Source organism: Neopsephotus bourkii, unplaced genomic scaffold (assembly GCF_033783945.1).
Source record: "Neopsephotus bourkii isolate Nb327-2 ecotype Australia unplaced genomic scaffold, CSIRO-AGI_Nbou_v1 NB_1780, whole genome shotgun sequence".
NCBI lineage: Eukaryota > Metazoa > Chordata > Aves > Psittaciformes > Psittacidae > Neopsephotus > Neopsephotus bourkii.
Genome location: NW_026902254.1, coordinates 6,671,861 through 6,690,575, shown reverse-complemented (window position 1 = coordinate 6,690,575; position 18,715 = coordinate 6,671,861). Strand labels below are relative to the sequence as shown.

The 18,715-nt window shown below is 42.9% G+C and overlaps 1 protein-coding gene across 3 annotated transcripts in view; it reads left to right on the top strand.

Moving 5' to 3' along the window:
• PPARGC1A (PPARG coactivator 1 alpha) overlaps positions 1–18,715 on the top strand; it is a 369,556-nt gene that overhangs the window by 139,546 nt on the left and 211,295 nt on the right. The window lies entirely within an intron of this gene.

Sequence of the window (18,715 nt, the reverse complement as noted above, 5' to 3'; positions counted from 1 at the left end):
GAGCTGTGCAGAGTTTCACCTGGGTTTCAGGAGTTGCTCATGTATCCGTTCTTGTCCCCATCTTTCAGATGCACACATGGTGCATGCTGCTTGCCTCACTGGATATCGTAAATCCTGGAAGTTATAATAAAATTAAGAGCACAGATGTTCCTCTTACAACCAGTGCACCCTGTATACAATAATAATAATGAAATATATCCAGTGCTGTTCTCAGCGGCACTAAATTTCCTCCAGTGAGGCATCTTGCTTTAATAATAAAACCACATTTTCTTAAACAAGGGAGTATCAGATTTACATTGGCAGTAAGTCACTATTTTCAAATAGCATCAAGAGAGATATCCAAGATAACTGTAGGACTCTCTAGGACGGCTGACTGTGCATGGGAGCTGCAGCCAGGTGGAGTGGTCCACTATTAGGCTTCATGTCTTTGCTTCATCAAAGCAATTAATGGGAGAGGGCTGTCGGCCTACAGTCTTGCTCTTTGCTGCCAAAGCGGAACTGCCTTGCTGGAAGGCTGGTCAAGGTTTAAAACAATCTATCGCAAACTGATGAAGTCTTTATTTTCCACCCGTGGTTGTAGCCAAAGGTTCTGGCCAGGGACCTTTCCTCTACTAATCTGTCATGGAAAGCAGATTGCTCTGAAGAGGTTATAACCCAAGCCCTGATGCTGCGTGTGAGTAAGGATGGACGTGGGCATAACTTTGCACATGTTTTATTTTCATGTTTTTCCTCAAGGAATGTGGAACTAATATGAATGTGGTGCTGTAACCCCCTACAGAAGTATCTGTTGTCATTACCCTGCTTACTGTAACTTTTACTGTGTAAAAGTAGTCCTTTTGACTCCTTTGTCTGAGTTTGCAGAATTGGGCCCCTGCTGCCCTGCACTGTTAATTTATCCACAAGGAGAAAAGTGCTTGCAGTGACCAGGGCATGGCTGCAGTAAATGTTATCCTTCCAGGTGTAAAAGAGGTCAGATGGCAGTGAAAGAGGAAGAAAAATAAACGAAAAGGATGACAAAAAACTGCCGAGGTAAAATAGAATGAAAAATATAGGGGCAAAATTTCACCACTAATAATTATCACAAATTCAACTCTTTCCTAGTAGTGTACCATTCATTTACATTGTCTGCATTAAATTTATCATCTCTGGGCTAGCTGGGAAATGGAGGTCAAATTTCATTTTGGCCTGCAACTTGATAAAAATGACCTGCAAAAGGTAGATGACAGGCTGTTATTTTATGCACTGGAAAATTGCAAAGATCAGATCCTATCTCCTGGGTGTCCTCTTTTCCCTGCATGTCTGATGCTAGCTCCTATCCATAATGTCTCACTGGTGAGTGCCCTGATTTGTTGGATGGCTGGTCAAGGTTTAGAACAAGAGCGGTCTGTTTGGAACTGGCAATCTCATTCAGCGTGGGTTGATGAGGCACCTTTTGCCATCTGAAATCTCCACTGAGTCACTAACAAGTCATAAAAATACCAAGTGCATTGATGTGACAGTCAAAAAAACTACTTGTTATAGTTCATTTCATCTCCAAAACAGTCTATTAATAATAATTAATGATTCCTCAGCAGTTGTATTCACCATGTCTCAGTAACTTTCAGGAGGCAGGAAAAGCCCTGTTAAAATGATTGTGTCCTAACAGAGCTTGTGGATAGCAGAAGAGTGTAAAAGTTAAACTCTGTATGGGAGGGAAAAAACCCTCAAGGTTTTCCATTGCACTTGGAGTATTTTGGGATCTACACCAAATAGAGACTGTAAAGGATTAGTCTGGGATTAAGAATCCTTTAAACTTAGGAAGTGCTTAACCTTCACTGTGTCTGCTTCTGCTGTTTGCAATATTGCTCTGCCACTTTTGCAGGGGAACTCGTAGCAGAGTGGTAGTGCTGCAATGCAGCCCTCTCCACGTTGGGTCTTTTATGATTCAGTACTACTTCTGGTTTGCTTTGTAAAGATCATTGCAAGGGCTTATCTTGTGTAATTGTTTTACTGCCATCTGCATTACAGTATAATTACCTTTCAAAAATGGTAGATCTCTTTTGCTAATGTTTAAAGGCAAATAATAGGCAGCTAAATTGCAAGGTCTTGGGAGGTAGCAGCACACAGGCAGTAATAAAATGTATGCTATATTTACAGCATATGCTTCTGTCTCTCCTATTCGTTCTGCTTTTCTTTTATTTCCTTGTTTCTTTTTTACCTTTCCCACCTCCTGGGAATGGTTGGTGGTGATTGCGGATTTTTCTCTTCCTTGTACTTTTTCCCCTTTCCTGTCCCCTTTTTACATAGAGTTAATCATAACTCGTGAGGGGGTTTTTTTTAGCATTTGTTCTGATCCTTATCTGATAACTGTCCTACAGTTCAGGAAGGATGGATATTCTCGTGTTTTCCTTAACTATAGTGACAAACAGAAATATGGCAAATAAATTTAATACAGATTGAACTAAATAAAAGAAGTCTCAAAAAAAAAAAAGGCATAGCTATTCTTTATAAATAATCACTGCTAGCTTTTAAGTTTTAAGATGTATAACTACAATTGTAGATCTATCTGTTTTCTGCTTATAGCCTCTGAATGCCCTTAGGTTCATATGATAAACTACGTGTCTGATAATATCTTCTAAGTTTTCTGTTCCCTGCAATTATTATATCATGAATTACAGGAGGTGGCTTTAGTTACATGTGAACGCCTGTTCCCTGCCTGCTGCTGTAAATCCTGTGTTACCTGAAAGGTTAAAATATGGAGGTGAGGACATTAAAAATGCGTCCAGAAAATGTAGATGACAGGAAAAAAAGAAAATACAGCGACAGAGGGGAAATACCATAGATAAAATGATAAGGCAGAGGAGTAAAGCATGACAAGACCATGATACTTTGCATAAGTAATGAGAATTGAATTTGTGGTTTTTAAATTGCTGTTTAAATTCCTATTTGCATGTTTATCAGAAATCTCCTTTGCTTAAGTAAAGCTGGCCTATATGCATTTGTAAAATCCATGTATAGCTCCGATTTTGTTAAATGGAGGAGTGTGATCCACTTAGAAAGCTGCATGTGTATGATTCTGTTTTAATAGTGGCAGTGTGCACAGGTCAGTGACAGCTCTTTCAGATGGGCTCCATGATGGGTCCCTTCTTTCCCTAATTTCAACAGGAAAACGTGGCGCCTTCATTAGAAGCAAGATCGAATCCTGAGCGACTTGTAGAGAACCCCAGGCAATAAACCCGCATGTCCTTGAGCCTTCTAGAGCTTTGTAGTCCCCTGATGTTTACAAACTGGGAGGGAAAGCCCCTTCTGCAGTGCTCTGAGCACCTTTTGTCAGGGTTTAGTGGCCTCAGCTCTCAGGTCAGAGGTGCTTAGAGGACTGAGTAGTGGTTTTGTGTCTTCCATGCCACTATCCTTCCTGGTTACCTGTGGTTAATTGCACTGGCCACCGGGTGCCCCTGATGCCTCACATAAATGCATGTTCAGGACCATAATTTTGGTACTTTAAAAAATTACACTTTTAATGATGGAATACTGGACCGCTTCACCTCTGCAATTCGTACACACATGAATTTGGCTTCCTCTGTGTGTGTTCCCTGTTTCCTTGTGGCTGTAAGGAAACCTGTGTGCGGGGATAACCACCTTCCACGTGTGTCCCACCCATCTCCTGCAGGCTCCCAGCCTGCTCTCCTAGTGTGCCTACAGGCTGGTGAGCAAACTGTGGCGGCACCTCTGGGAGGTAGAGTTGAGCATCACTTCAAAAGATACTGAATGAATGCCTCAGGGAGTCCTGATCACCTGGTAGTCATCAGCAGCGCTGTCAGGAGATGGAGAAACTCTGTGGTGAACAAGAGATCATAGAATAGTTAGGGTTGGAAAGGACCTTAAGATCACCAAGTTCCAACCCCCCTGCCATGAGCAGGGACACCTCCCACTAAACCGTGTCACCCAAGGCTCTGTCCAACCTGGCCTTGAACACTGCCAGGGATGGAGCATTCACAACGTCCCTGGGCAACCTATTCCAGTGCCTCACCACCGTAACAGGAAATAATTTCTTCCTTATATCTAGTCTAAACTTCCCCTGTTTAAGTTTGAACCTGTTACCCTTTGTCATGTCACTACAGTCCCTAATGAATAGTCCATCCCCAGCATCCCTATAGCCCCCCTTCAGATACTGGAAGGCTGCTATGAGGTCTCTATGAGATAATAATATCTGCTATGAGATAATAAATGTGCTTCTGAATAGGATCTCCAGCATGTAGAAACCCAGAGCAGGCAAGGGCAGCCTGTTCTTCCTTCTCTTCTGGAGCCACACTGGGAAATGTCTCCTGCTGGACTGCACAGTCCTTTGAAGGCTACAGCAGCTTGTGGGGAATGGAGCCACTGCAGATCAAGTCATGTGCGTTCCCTTATATGCATTCTTACGGCATCTCTGAAACAGATGCAAATTGAATTTCAAACAAAAGATATTGCTACGGCTGCTACAGTGGTGAATGACCTAGTCTTTGAAAACTGACACTGCCATACACATTTTCAGGTGTACACCCTGCACTGATAGGCTCTGGGTACGATGTACAGTTCCTGGCAGAAAAGTAATCACTGAGGAGCTGCTGTTAAAACATAAAAATCTTCTTTTCCTCTTTCTCAAAATGCGTATATGCATTTTTTGTCAATAGATATTTTTAGTTAGGGAATCAAAGGAAGCGTACTTGCCTTTTTCACATATGCAACCTCTTTAATTAATCTATATATCTCTCCTGAAATTCTGTTTTCTAATATACTGGTACTATGGAAAAGTCGTATGTCTAATTTACATGTCCAAATTAGTTTCAACTTAGTTATATTGAATGATAATAGATTTCTTTTTCATATAATTAATGTTGTCTGCAAACGTAACGTGGATTAAATTTATCATTGTAAAGATCTTAAGATTTTAATATTTTTGCAGAGGCATAAATACAGTGTAGCTATAATTATTTCATTATGTATGTATAAAAATAGGATACGGGGAAAAGTGCATGCTTTCCTTCACTGATTACTCTTAATGTCTCCCAAATTTCCTGATTTACAATATTCTCCAAGGATGTAGATTTTTCTAATTGAAGTACAGTAATTTGCATATTTTTAGACCTTGTGACACAGTTAATTGATATGTCATTACTTATACAGCACTGAATATATTTTATACATTCACTGCAGAGCAGGCTTTAACTTGAGATTCAGTGGCACTTTACAAAGAACTCGAAACTATTGCATATGGTTTAATCTTTTCCTTTCCTTGCTCACCCTTTCTTTATAAAGGCTAAGCAAAAATGGATGATGTAGTAATTGGTGTTGTTCCTGTTCAAATGTACTCGTTAAAATAATGTTACTGTGTAAATGACAGGATGAGAAAAGTAAGAGCAAGTAAACAAAGAAAGGAAGAATAATGGGAGAGACAAGGACAAAGAAGATAAGGTTAAGGCGGGGGGCGGGGGTGGCTAAATGTCAATAGTATCAGTGCTGGATGTTTGAAAACCAAATTGTTCTGTTTTCTTTTGCGCTCTTCAGTATAAACTTGTTAAATGTTCCCTGTGTCTAGGAATATTTTAAATGGGTCTTTTAAATTTAGGAGCACTATATTTATCGTGGATGCTAGCAATGCGCCTCATAGTGCTCCAGTATTCAGTAAGGGGCAGAGTTTTTCTAGTGGCAACGTATTTATTTCTCCTAGTACATACCTCCACAGAACTAAAGGCTTTAGATCTTCATTTGCTAACCAGAAAGGTGGCTCACTCACGTAAAAAGGACTGAAGGGAGTGTAAGTTTATTTTTCCAGGGTTCTCATTAGAGGTATGGCTCATTGGCAATGTCATCCTCATCTCTTTTGGATTTATTATTAACATTGACCATTACTTACACAGTGGTAAGGGTGAATGGGGGACTGTACTGCAGGGTAGGAAGATAGGATTCCACTCCTTGCTGCACAGAGAACACAGGCTGTATTGTACCAGGTGAAGGTGAACAGAAATGGAGACATGGGAAGAATTGGGTTGTAATGTGTCCAGTCACAGCTGCGAATTAGGAGTGATGCTGTTTCTCTAGATCATCTCCTTAGAGCAAGGCTTATTTACTCTGTCGTCAGTGTCTGAAGGTGCAGCAAGGAGCAGGATGGTGCAAGTTCATGCAGTGAATGAGGTGCTTTCCTGTGCACCTGGGTGCCCCTCAGATGAATTGCATTTCTTCTTGGCCCTGCAATGTGTGTGATGCTCAAAATGCATGACTTAATGCCCATGTTAATGCCACCTGCATTTTGCCCAGTGGGAATTGCACTGTGAGTTGCTTATGAGCTTTGTTATTTAAGGAATGTCTTATGTGCTCCTTTTTCTGTTTTGGGAGGGTAAGGTTGGGTGTGAGAGCAGAAGGTGGTGCTGGAGTGAGAGTTACTAAGGGAAGCTATTTCATTTTCTTAAGAAGTGTGGTATCTTGGCAGGAGTTTCTTCTAAAGCAGCAATAAAAATAAATATAAAACCACTGAGCACATCTTTTAAAACATTTGTACACTAGAGGCTTCTCACTTCTAGATACTTCCTGTTGAATCAAGCTCTGGAGACAAGTATGAATTCCGAATCCTGGCTACAAAAGTGGAATTTGCTCTCATATTAACCTGCTAATTTTTTTTTTACCCCCTCCAACAGAAGGGATGAGGAAAGGGGAAAAGTGCCAAAAGTTATTCCTGTTTCTCACTCTGAATTTGGGGTTCCTGCTCTGATCTCGGTCCGGAGCACTTGAGCAGCTGCAGAAGGTGAAAATGACGGTAGAGCAGCAGCTCAGGAATGTATAAAGGAAGCTCTGCCCAAGTTAGCTTTTCATTTTGATCTGACTTTGCTGCAGCCCCAAGCCTGCCTGAACTCTCTTTCTACAAATAGAGGTGGACCATTCTCCTGTCATAAGGGCACATTTTACTGCTCTGTGACAGAAAATATGTTTAGAAAATTGGGGAAACCAAAGCTGTTGACATTGAGGGAATTTTCATTTGGCGTACTGTGTGGTTTGTTTGATGTTTTTATTTAAACAAGCTATGGTAGACTTCTCAGGTAACAAACATCAAATAGTAAAAAGCCTTTATTCTTGCAGAATCATAGTGTGGCAAAAGGGTTAGTTTTCTTAGGAAAGCGTTAACTTCACATGCTTCTAACAACCTATGAAAGAGCTATTTATTATAAGCCAACTGTTTAAGCACTATGTCATTGGGAAGGGAGAGAAAGGGGCATCTCTAGACGTATCTGCCACCGGTCTTTGGTGCCAGACTGAGGATGTGACAAATGATGTATGTGAGAAAACAAGCAAAAGAATTCGGAAGATTTTGCTGTACTGCAATAATAGCTTTTTCTGAAGATGCAGTTTCCGGATGGTCTGAACATAGGATAGTTAGAAGTGATTTCTTTCTTCTGTTAAAGATAAATTTTACACCAAGAATAAAATAAAAAACATGCAATATTTTCAATTTTTATTCCTGCCATTTTTAAAATGGTCCCATTTTCTGCTTGAACTTTTTGGTCGTGATCCAGAAAAGAAGTGTAGCATTTATAAGTATTAAAATATTTCTGCTTTGTATGATTAATAATAATTAATAAAGACATTCCTTGATGATTATATGAAATGAGGTGATTGATTTTGCACTGGAGAGCATCTTTCATTACAGGGTATTTTGAACTAACCTGAGAAAAGATGTTTAAAATGAAAATATGCAGCACTTAGAGAAATATTTTCTCTGTTCAAAACAGTTCTAACCATCAATAAATTTAGACTATAAACCACTAATTCTTGAAGAGCAACATGAAGGCTGTGGATGTTTTTACATTGCCATGTTTCTCACTTTGCTGGTTGTGCAGCTCTCAGGTTTTACTGCCCTTGAAAAAGAGCTGCACTTAGGCATCGATTGTGTACATACAGAGTGCTGTAATTTCATAGATGAGTACATAAGGTGCTGCTGTGTTACAGCTGAGCAATGCATGTGCGAGTGGTGCTAATCTCCTGCTCTTTGGGAAGATCTCTGAAGGTTACTGTGCAAATACTAACAACCTGTAGGCTTTTGCTTAGTTAATGGAAAGGGAAATCTGTTAACACTTGTCTTTCCAAGGAAAGAACTCACATTTTGCTTTTCCGTGTTTTGCTGTAATGTTCACAGATCTCTTGTTAACCTTACTGCAGTTTCCTTTTCAAGAGCTTCGCTGCATGTTCCTATATCTCTGAGCTAACATTTTCTCCCTCTGAGACAAGAGTGCCTTGTAACCTGCCTAGGGAGAGATCTTTTATGCATCACTGAGGTGCTGCTGCCTCTGGGATAGTCCTTCCTAGTTTCAAGTGTTTGCAGGTCCATCAGGAAGGGATGTAGAGGTTAACTTCTTCAAGTGAAACTTCAAAGGAATTTTAAGAGGGCAGAACATAATTACCTGAGCTGAAAATTTGCCAAGACACAGGTTGAATTCCCACTCTTGAGAATTCCCTATTGAAGCTACTAGCCTGGATAAGTCCTGGCCCTTTAGGAACCAGTGGTGATTGTCCCCTGGATTTTGTCCTGCAAATCACCTTCAGCTTCATCTAAGTCATGTCCGGACTTGCAGTCCTTAACTGTGCAAAGCTGCTGGTGTCTTCAGGGTGAGCTGTGTATAAATTTGAGGTATGTGCATGTAATTGATATCCAAATAAGGATGAGGAACAGCTTGTGTGCAGCTGGAAAAAGGATGAGGAAACATGCACTGGTAAGTAATGCTAGCTGCAAATTAGGGGTAGCAGCTTTTTGGTCTGGCAGGCAGAAGCACAAAGAAATCCAGAGGTTTGAATTTGAAGTTTGTCGAATTCATCTTTCAATAACACGTGTTTATTGTGAGGTGAGGGCAGTTAAATGTGTGTTTACAGTGAGGTTCAGAGAGGGACTTGCCATGGCTCATGCTTTTTGAGATGAAGTTGAATGTCCTTTTGGGAGAAGTTACTTTCATGTGTTGGAGAGTTTGTATGGTGCTTTGCAGTCATGGTGAGGGATGGGTATGTGTTCTCCTTCAGCTCTGTGCTCAGGGCATCTCTTACCCTTTTTTCTTCTCATGCTGTGAGCAGAACTGGGTTGCCTTTGCTGCTTTCAGCACATCCGTCACCCTTCAAGTCCCAGCTCAGGATAGTGCTTATAATGAAGGCTTGTGTGTCAGGACTCCAGCAAGTCACCTGCAGAGAAGGATTTTTTTTTTTTTCCCTCCCACAATTCGTAGAATCATAGAATAGTTAGGGTTGGAACGGATTTTAAGATCATCAAGTTCCAGCCCCCCTGCCATGGGCAAGGACACCTCGCTCTAAACCATATCACCCAAGGCCTCGTCCAACCTGGCCTTGAACACTGCCAGGGATGGAGCATTCACAACCTCCCTGGACAACCTATTCCAGTGCCTCACCACCCTAACAAGAAAGAATTTCCTCCTTATATCCAATCTAAACTTCCACTGTTTAAGTTTTAACCCATTACCCCTTATCCTATCACTACAGTCCCTAATGAAGAGTCCATCCCCATCATCCCTATATGTCCCCTTCAGATACTGGAAGGCTGCTATGAGGTCTCCACGCAGCCTTCTCTTCTCCAGGCTGAACAGCCCCAACGTTCTCTGCTGATCTTCATATGGGAGGTGCTCCAGTCCCCTGATCATTCTCGTGGCCCTCCTCTGGGCTTGTTCCAACAGATCCATGTCCTTTTTATGTTGAGGACACCAGAACTGTACACAATACTCCAAGTGAGGTCTCACGAGAGCAGAATAAAGGGGCAGGATCACCTCCTTCAACCTGCTGGTCACACTCCTTTTGATGCAGCCCAGGATACGGTTGGCTTTCTGGGCTGTGAGCGCACACTGAAGCTGGCTCATGTTCATTTTCTCATCAACCAGCACCCCCAAGTCCTTCTCCGCAGGGCTGCTCTGAATCTCTTCTCTGCCCAGCCTGTAGCTGTGCCTGGGATTGCTCCGACCCAGGTGTAGGACCTTGCACTTGTCATGGTTAAACTTCATGAGTTTGGCATCAGCCCACCTCACAAGCGTGTCAAGGTCCCTCTGGATGGCATTCCTTCCCTCCAGTGTATCAACCGAACCACACAGCTTGGTGTCATCGGCAAACTTGCTGAGGGCACACTGAATCCCACTGTCCATGTCAGCAATGAAGATGTTAAACAAGACCGGTCCCAACACCGATCCTGAGGGACACCACTCGTAACTGGTCTCCAGCCAGACATTGAGCCATTGACCACAACTCTTTGTGTGCGGCCATCCAGACAGTTCTTTATCCACTGAGTGGTCCATTCATCAAATTGATGTCTCTCCAGTTTAGAGACAAGGATGTTGTGTGGGACAGTGTCGAACGCTTTACACAAATCCAGGTAGATGACATCAACTGCTCTACCACTGCCCATCAGTTCTGTAGCCCCATTATAAAAGGCCACCAAATTGTTCAGGCAGGATTTCCCCTTAGTGAAGCCATGCTGGCTGTCACCAAGCACCTTGTTGATTTTCATGTGCCTTAGCATGCCTTCCAGGAGAATCTGCTCCAAGATTTTGCCAGGCACAGAGGTGAGACTGACTGGTCTGTAATTCCCCGGGTCATCCATTTTCCCCTTCTTGAAAATGGGGTTATATTTCCCTTTTTCCAGTCGTCGGGAACTTCACCTGACTGCCATGATTTTTCAAATATGATGGCCAGTGGCTTAGCAACTTCATTTGCCAGCTCCTTCAGGACCCACAGATGGATTTCATCAGGACCCATGGACTTGTGCACGTTCAGATTTTTAAGATGGTCTCGAATCAATTCCTTTCCTACACTGGGCCCAAGGTCTTCATTCTCACAGTCCCTGCGTCTGCCTTCCAAGACTTGGGTGGTGCGGTCAGAGCCTTTGCTAGAGAAGACCGAGGCAAAGAAGTCATTCAGAACCTCAGCCTTCTCCAAATCCTGTGTAGCTAGTTCACCCGAGAGCTTCCTGAGGGGGCCTACGTTCTCCCTAATCTGTTTTTTATTTGCTATGTACCTGTAGAATCCCTTCCTGTTATCCTTAATATCCCTAGCCAAGTTTAATTCTAACTGGGCCTTAGCTTTCCTAACCTGGTCCCTAGCTTCCCAGACAACATCCCTGTACTCTTCCCAGGCCGCCTGTCCTTGCTTCCACTTTCCAAGGCTGACCTGAAGCATCACATTTCCAACGAGCCCTTCCCTGTTGTTGAGTACGAGGTCAAGCATGGCACCTCTCCTTGTTGGCTCCTCTATTACTCGCAGAAGGAAGTTGTCTTCCACAAAATCGAGGCACCTCCTGGATTGCTTGTGCTGGGCCGTACCGTCATTCCAACAGATGTCAGGATGGTTGAAGTCACCCATGAGAACGAGGGCCTGTGAGCGTGTGGCTTTCCCTATCTGCCTACAGAATGCTTCGTCCGCAGATTCCTCTTGATCAGGCAGTCTGTGACAGATCCCCACAATAATGTCTCCCATCGCTGTTTTCCCTTTAACCCTGACCCACCAGCTCTCTGTTAACTGCTCACCTGTCCCCAGACAGAGTTCCATACTCTCCAGCCTATCCCTAACATAAAGGGCAACTCCCCCTCTGCACCTGCCAGGCCTGTCTTTTCTAAAGAGCCTGTAACCTTTCATTCCAACACTCCAGTCATAGGAGCCATCCCACCATGTTTCTGTGATGCCTATTATATCATAGTCCCGTAGACGAGCACACATCTCTAATTCCTCTTGTTTGTTCCCCATGCTACGGGTGTTTGCATAGAGGCATCTGAGCCGAGCTCCAAGTGAAGCTGGCTCATTGGCTGGAGCTGCCGGAATACCTCTGCATTTATTATAGGTGCTGGCAACTGACTGGGTGTGTTGGGATGGAATGACCAGTCTGGCAAGCCTCCTACCAAAACTGCGCTCAGACCAGCTCCACCAGCCCCCGCTAGATCTGGCCTACAAACTTGGGTCCCATGTTCAAGACACCCAAACCCCTGACTGTGACACCACCCTTTTAACCATTTATTAACCTGGCTAATCCTTCTAGCTTTTTCTAGGTCCTCCCCTGTATCCTGGAGAATAGACAAAAAGACTATCTGAGCTCCAGAGCCCTTAACCACTTTTCCCAGGGCTCTGTAGTCCTTCTTGATGTTCTCCAGGCTACTGCTGTCTATATCCCTAGCACCCACATGTATCAGCAGAAGTGGGTAATAGTCCGTGGGGCTTACCAGAGCAGGCAGCCTCTCTGCCACATCCCTGATCCGTGCCCTGGCAGGCAGCACACCTGTCTTGAGACTGGGTCAGGCCAACAGACGAGTGCTTCTGTCCCTTTCAAAGTAGAATCCCCTACTACTACGACCCGCTGCTTTTTCCTGGCAGCACCAGTAGAAATCTTCTTTACCCGTGCATCAGCCGGCTGCTTCTGGCAGAAGTGTGTTTCCTCATGAGCCCCCTGCAGGACATAAATTAACTGGATTTATTCTTTACATAGTAACTGTTTATTTCTAAAGCCTGGTGCATTCCACACTTGAAAGTGAGGCTCTGAAACTCAGGGGTACCTAGGCTCACTCTTGAGTTTTGTTATTTGTGATTGACTGACATGGGCATAGTCTGGTTTATCATCATACGGAGATGGGAAGAAGTCTGTCAGGTTGCACACATGTGAATGTGTGGTCATATTCCTTAGGTTATTTCAATCCTGCCAGCATTTTACATGATTTCCTCCTATTTGCAGGGTCTTTGGTATTTGATGGAGCTTTAGTTCCTATCTGTTGAGTGTTTAACTCTGGTCATCTGAGAGCTACTATTGTAATTTAACTGAAATTTTGGATTGAATATAGAGCATCTGTGTGAAATATGGTAGCCTGTGGGGTAACAGAGATCGTATGGCATAATCTCATGGTCTGTTCTGTCTAGAAACTGTGAAAACTATCTCCCTTCACTGTTACTGTCCAGATATCTTGATGAACAGGTTTCAGTCAAGTCTCTTGCAGAGTTAGAATGACAGGTGAATCTTTGTGCTCTTCAGGCATTAAGTTGTGTGTTATTAAGTGGTCTGTAGGTATAAACCTCATGAAGTACTTTCAGAGAAGCTGTGACCCCATGTATGTATCATGCATGCATACACACAGACACATGCACGTGGGACGCCACTTTGGCGTTGTCTTTGTTAACAGAGAAGCAAGTGGAAAGACCAGGACAGTTTCTGAAGTGAGTGCAGGAAACTACAGGAGAAGAAACTGTTTATACCTGTGGGTCCTGTGCTAGATTTACCAATATGAATGATAGGTGGAGACCATTACACCATGAAGGCAAACTTTGCCTTTTTTTGAACCCTCCCACAATGTTGCTTTTCAAAGGTTAAAAAATAAAGGTCAAACCTTAAACACTAAGAGGAGAGTGTTTACTACGCAGGTAGGTCCATCACTAGGTGCTTATCTATCTTTTGAGTTGCTGACAGATGTTCCATCTGTCCTACTGGATGAAATAATGAAGTCTTTGTTTATTCTCATACACATAAATTTTCTAATATAAATCAGTTGTCCTGAAAGCCAATATTCCTGATGCTTTTTCCCCATACTATTAGAATTGCCAAAAATCTGAAAGTAATATATGTCAATGAATATAAAATGTACAGACAAGTCTCTATTGAAAACCACATTTTTCTAATCTCTCGATTGTTTTTAAAAGCATTTATTTTTATTAACTAACAAACCTGCTTTGTTGGGCAGTTCATTAGCTGTAGAAAGATTTTACTATTTGCACCAAAAGTCTGTAATAAAATTCTAGTGGTATCGTTTAGAGTTGATTTTTTCATAAAGCATTATGCATCAGGTAAATAGTCTGAATGTAAATGTCTACTTTAGGCAGGGTTCATTAACGGGTAGGAAAGATGCAATTTTGACTAGGAATGAAAAATAAAACAATGAACTATTTTGTGACATAAAAATAATGTAATATTTCAAACTGGCTTGCACCAAACCCTGAGGATTGTTAAACTTTAGATTGTAGCTACTATAATTTTTATCCTGCAGTGGACCAGTGTAAGCCAGAGTGCAGTTTACAATATTCAGTATTATACAAGCACATAGTGCTCAACAGTAGATCTTAGCCATAAAACTAAAATGCATGCTGATTTTAAGGTCTCCACCGTGAAATGGCAGCAGTTCAGGGCTCTCTCTTTGGTGAACATTTGTATAAACTGGGACTCGGTTAATTGGCTTGTAAGTTTTCATGGTAGAGATGAGGTGCTGATGGGTACCAGGGTGAGGCTGTTGATCCATTTCTCTCCAGTTCTCGAATAATTATTGTTAATAGAAATTTTATCTTACATATATGTGCAGCTGTATATTCATAAGTTTCCTACCTTGTGTAGCAAGCAACAGAAAAAATCCAGTCCTTGCCGATCTCCAGGTAGGTCCTTTGACTCAGTGCACCTCATGTCCGTCACATGTATACAGTAGACTTTTATACCAGTGTATTTTTACAAGGAGCTGATCACCATGTGTTTTAAACTCAGAGAAATCTTTGATTCAGTATGAAATGCCTCTGTACCATCTAATATCATGGCAAATGTAGCCAATGGCTAAAGATGACATTTATATGAGATTTCTAGCACATGACTGCCAGAGTAAAATAGCTGGGGTAAGTGTAAGCTGACTAAAGGGTTTTTCTTCCACTTGCTGCTGCACGGGAGTAGTTGTGTATCCCAGAAGATAGAGTAATTTGTTCTGTGTTCTTGGTTTCCTTCTCTTGCAATTAAAGCTTAATCTCCTGTGTCATATGTGGCAGACGATTATCCTTGAAACTGCGAAGTAGTATTACCCTCCTTTTGCAGATGGGGAGTCTGGGGCACCTAAGATGGCTTTCTGAAAGCCATCAAGTGCTAGCACCACATGAATCCTAGGACCCGGAGAGACGAGAGACGAATCTGGGAGTTCTGGCCCTTAAGCCTCTGCTCAACTCTGGTGATTCTTTCTCCATGAACTGCGTGTCTTCTCTCTAATACAAAATGCCTTAGTAGAGGACTGAAAACCTTGCTGATACTCCCACTCCAAACCCATTGAGACCAAGGACTTCAGAAGCTTCCTGCAAAATGTGCTTTGTGCTGCAACCTGAGCATATGTTCAGCTTGCCTGTTGGGAAGGGACTTTCTCTACAAATTCAGAAACTTTGATTACTTTTCTCTGAGTGGAAGAGGTGTCAAAGACAGAGGGAGGTGGACCAGATTTAGGATGTGTCCTCCACTCTGCAGTTCAGGCGTCCTCCTACACCCAGGTGGGTTTTAGTCACCATTCTCAACATGCCATTGCTTCAGGTGAGCTTGTCCTGCTGGCTGTAATATATAACCAGGGGAAACAAGGAGGAAAATAACCATTACAGCCTCCACTGTATAAATCCAGCAACTTTTATCACTGAGCCTGCTAACCCTTTTGTTAGGGGTATCGTGCATGGACCAACATTGGTCCCAAGGAATTAGGTTGAACCCAGGACACCTGGGTAAAAGAATGCATTTCCTTTCTCCCCTGTTCTCATCATTATTTCATAGAGCAAACCAGATCCTTGGGAGCTGCTCCAGTCTGCTGGGTAAAGGGCATGTTTCCTAATTTTGTTGCAACTCAGTAGTGGAGCTTGTGAAATAATAATATATATACTGAAGGCTCTGTGGGGGACTGCGGTGAAGCAGTAGTTACTTCTCATAAAGTTTTTTAATAGGATGTGAGCTCCAGGATTCAAGGGAGTGAACATTAATGTCCTTTACAGAATGTCGTGGAAAATAAATACTGTGCAGCACCAATCTCTTGGCAGTTTCAAAGAATGTCTAAAGAGGATCATTATGAGACCATTTATGATGGGAACATGACTCCATTGCAAGTCTTTGGAGTCTCTGCTGGGATGTTGTTCCTACTACTTGAGATTAGGAGAGGAAAGCAATTTCAATAGAAGTCTGTGGGGACTGTGTGGCAATTACATTGCTGACAATATCAGTATGATTTTAGTGTGAGTCTCTGGAGACACTAACTTCTCAGTGAAGTGAAATGCATCATGCCCATACAAATTATATTATTGTTTGAAATAAACCAGAATAAGTTAAGGGTAAACAAGTACCGGAATAATAGGAACATTCAAATTGATAAGCCTTTTGGCAACTTAGGCAGGAAATGCTGCCCCTGTCTTTGCTATGGCCCACTGCTTCCATCCTCACCCCCTGTGTGCCTGGGATGATAGGTGGGTGACGATTTCTCTTGAAACCTCATACAGAAAGGCTGGTGTGTGTATGGTTGATGGCTGGTTTACAGAGGGAATTGTACAACTGGGTTGTTTTACTGAAATCCTGCTCTGCCAGTAGTGATTTGTGGGGTCTGGAAATTGCAGGAGGTGAAGCTGTTAGTGGCAGCAGTCTGTCAGAAAGAGACGAAGGAAGGAGCTGGGGTTAAAACTGTAGTGATGAATGAGTATGGTTTTGGCCTCATGTCAGTGGTGAAAAAATGAATACTGGTTAGAACCATCTGGCTTGGACAGTGGTTGGAGCCTGCTGAGCTCAGAGAAGCAGTTTCCAGGCATTGCTTTTCTGAAAGTACACCATGACTGCCCTTGCTCTTGCTGACGTTCTGCAGAGCCTGCTCCTTAGGAGGCTATCGCAGAGCACTGCCAGTCGCTGCAGCAGTAGGGTACCAGCAAACGCAGGATACCCACATGTCCATTGCCACTGTCTGGGTGCTGAGCAAACCCCCCTGCTTATCCTGCCCATCAGTCACCCAGGACCTTTCTTTCCTCTTCCCTTAAACTGCTTTGTGTTGGCTGTGAAGGGAGAGCTGCAGCATTTCCAGGGCTGGAGGAAGGCAGTCTGAAGCAGCCAGGGTAAAGTGCAGCATTTGCATTTTATTGATTCTTACCTATTGATTCCAATGGGATGAAGTGTCTGTGAAAAAGAAGTGAGACTGTCAGGCAGACAGGAGCTCTGACATCAGAGGCAGGCTGGCCTTGCCTGACAAGAGCAAAATTGTATAAACAAACACCCCAGATATTTCCTAGGTCGAATCTAGGAAGAGCCATGGAAAAGGAGCACTGTTCCTAGGGAGGGATGAGATTTACCAAAAGTTTAGTTTGCATTTGATCACCTCCACAGATAAAATGGAGCAAGGCAAATATGTGAGTGTTTCGTGACAGATTGCCTTGTGCCAGCTACATTTACCAGGTGCCTTTTCCTGTAAGCTGCAGGGTGACAAAATGTAAATGTACATCTCCTCACACAGGAGGTGATTCTTGTTGGCTGACTCAGATGTGGGAATGAAGAGATATGCCATAGCCTGACCCTCAAGGTAGGAGGAAGATGTCTGAAGGGGTGCTGAATATCCAGAACGTGTCTCAAGTGCACAGAGTCCGTGCTTTACTCAGTGTGCTTTATATGAATCATTTTATTGGAAAGGCTAAGCACATACTGAGGCAAATGTGCTCAATAGGTGTATTGATCTTATTAAGGGTTTCTCTGCAGATGTGTGTATGTATAATCTCAAACAAAGCTGCTCCTCTGATTGTGGCCAGTTTATGACAGACTTGTTAAAAAATGTTCCTTCTGTGCTCTGTCTCTGTATGTGTTTTGGAGAGGAAGATGGCACTGAATCATCTCTTGGGCCCTCTGGATCCTTTAAACTCTTGAATTACCTATTTATTCCTACTTACAGATTTTCCTTGCTCACTGGTTTACAGGTTTACTGGAAGATAATTAAAATTTGCAAACCATGGCCTTGCCTCTGCTCACATCACAGAAACAAAAAGCAGAAAGAAAAAGTGAAATAGTTTCATCCTGCTTCTTTCCATGAGTGAGTGATAGAGGAGACACTAATGAGGCAGCACGGAGTGCTGGGGTTGCTGATCTGGTTTGCTTGAACATGACCTGGTAGGACACATCACGTGAGTAACAGCAGCTGTGGGCACCACCAGGTTGCCACAACCACCAGCCTTGCTGTGGTGTGCACCAGGGTCCTGAACAGGGCAGGCTTGGAGGTCTGCTGGCCTGCTTCCACTGCCCTGGGCTGTGGGGGATTAGGATAGGATAGCTCTGCTGCTTCCCTCTCTGCCCAGCTTTGTCCCCAGCTTGGGGACACCCCATGGTGTCTTCTTCCATCCTGTCTCTGCATCCTAGAAATGCTAGTTAGCAGCCAAGCCAGCCTTGCCTCCCTTCCTGAGTGGTGGTATCACTGAATGGTGGCATCATTTGTTTCCAGCTGCCACAGAGAAATGGGATGAGTTGTGTCTTCCGTGTTGTACTGAAAGAAGTAGGTTTGGGGCACTCCTTGCTTTTACCAGCAGTGTGTTTCCCACAGAGTCACTTATCTGCTTGATTTTCAGCTATAAACCTAAGTGGTCCTGCTTTTTCTAAGACCATATGTGACCCAGCATCCAAGGATGAGATCCTGCCTAGGTAATAAGATGCTCAAGTTAAGGATATGCAGTTTGAAAATGCTATTGCCTCTGATTTTGTCTTTCTCATTATCCTGCACTCACTTTGGACGCTCTTAAATCACAGTGGCTTTTTGCTTAACCTATCGAAAGAAAACAATAGGCCCATCGTTAAGTTTAAATGTAAGATGCAATTAAAAGCTCAGATCTCTGATGTGGCACTTTAAAAATCCCTCTGTAGATGGAACGAGGTTTCTTTTCCCTTGTGAACTCTGCATTATTTAGTAGATTTGCCTTGCAGGACAGATCATTTCAAGGCTTTACAATTATATGG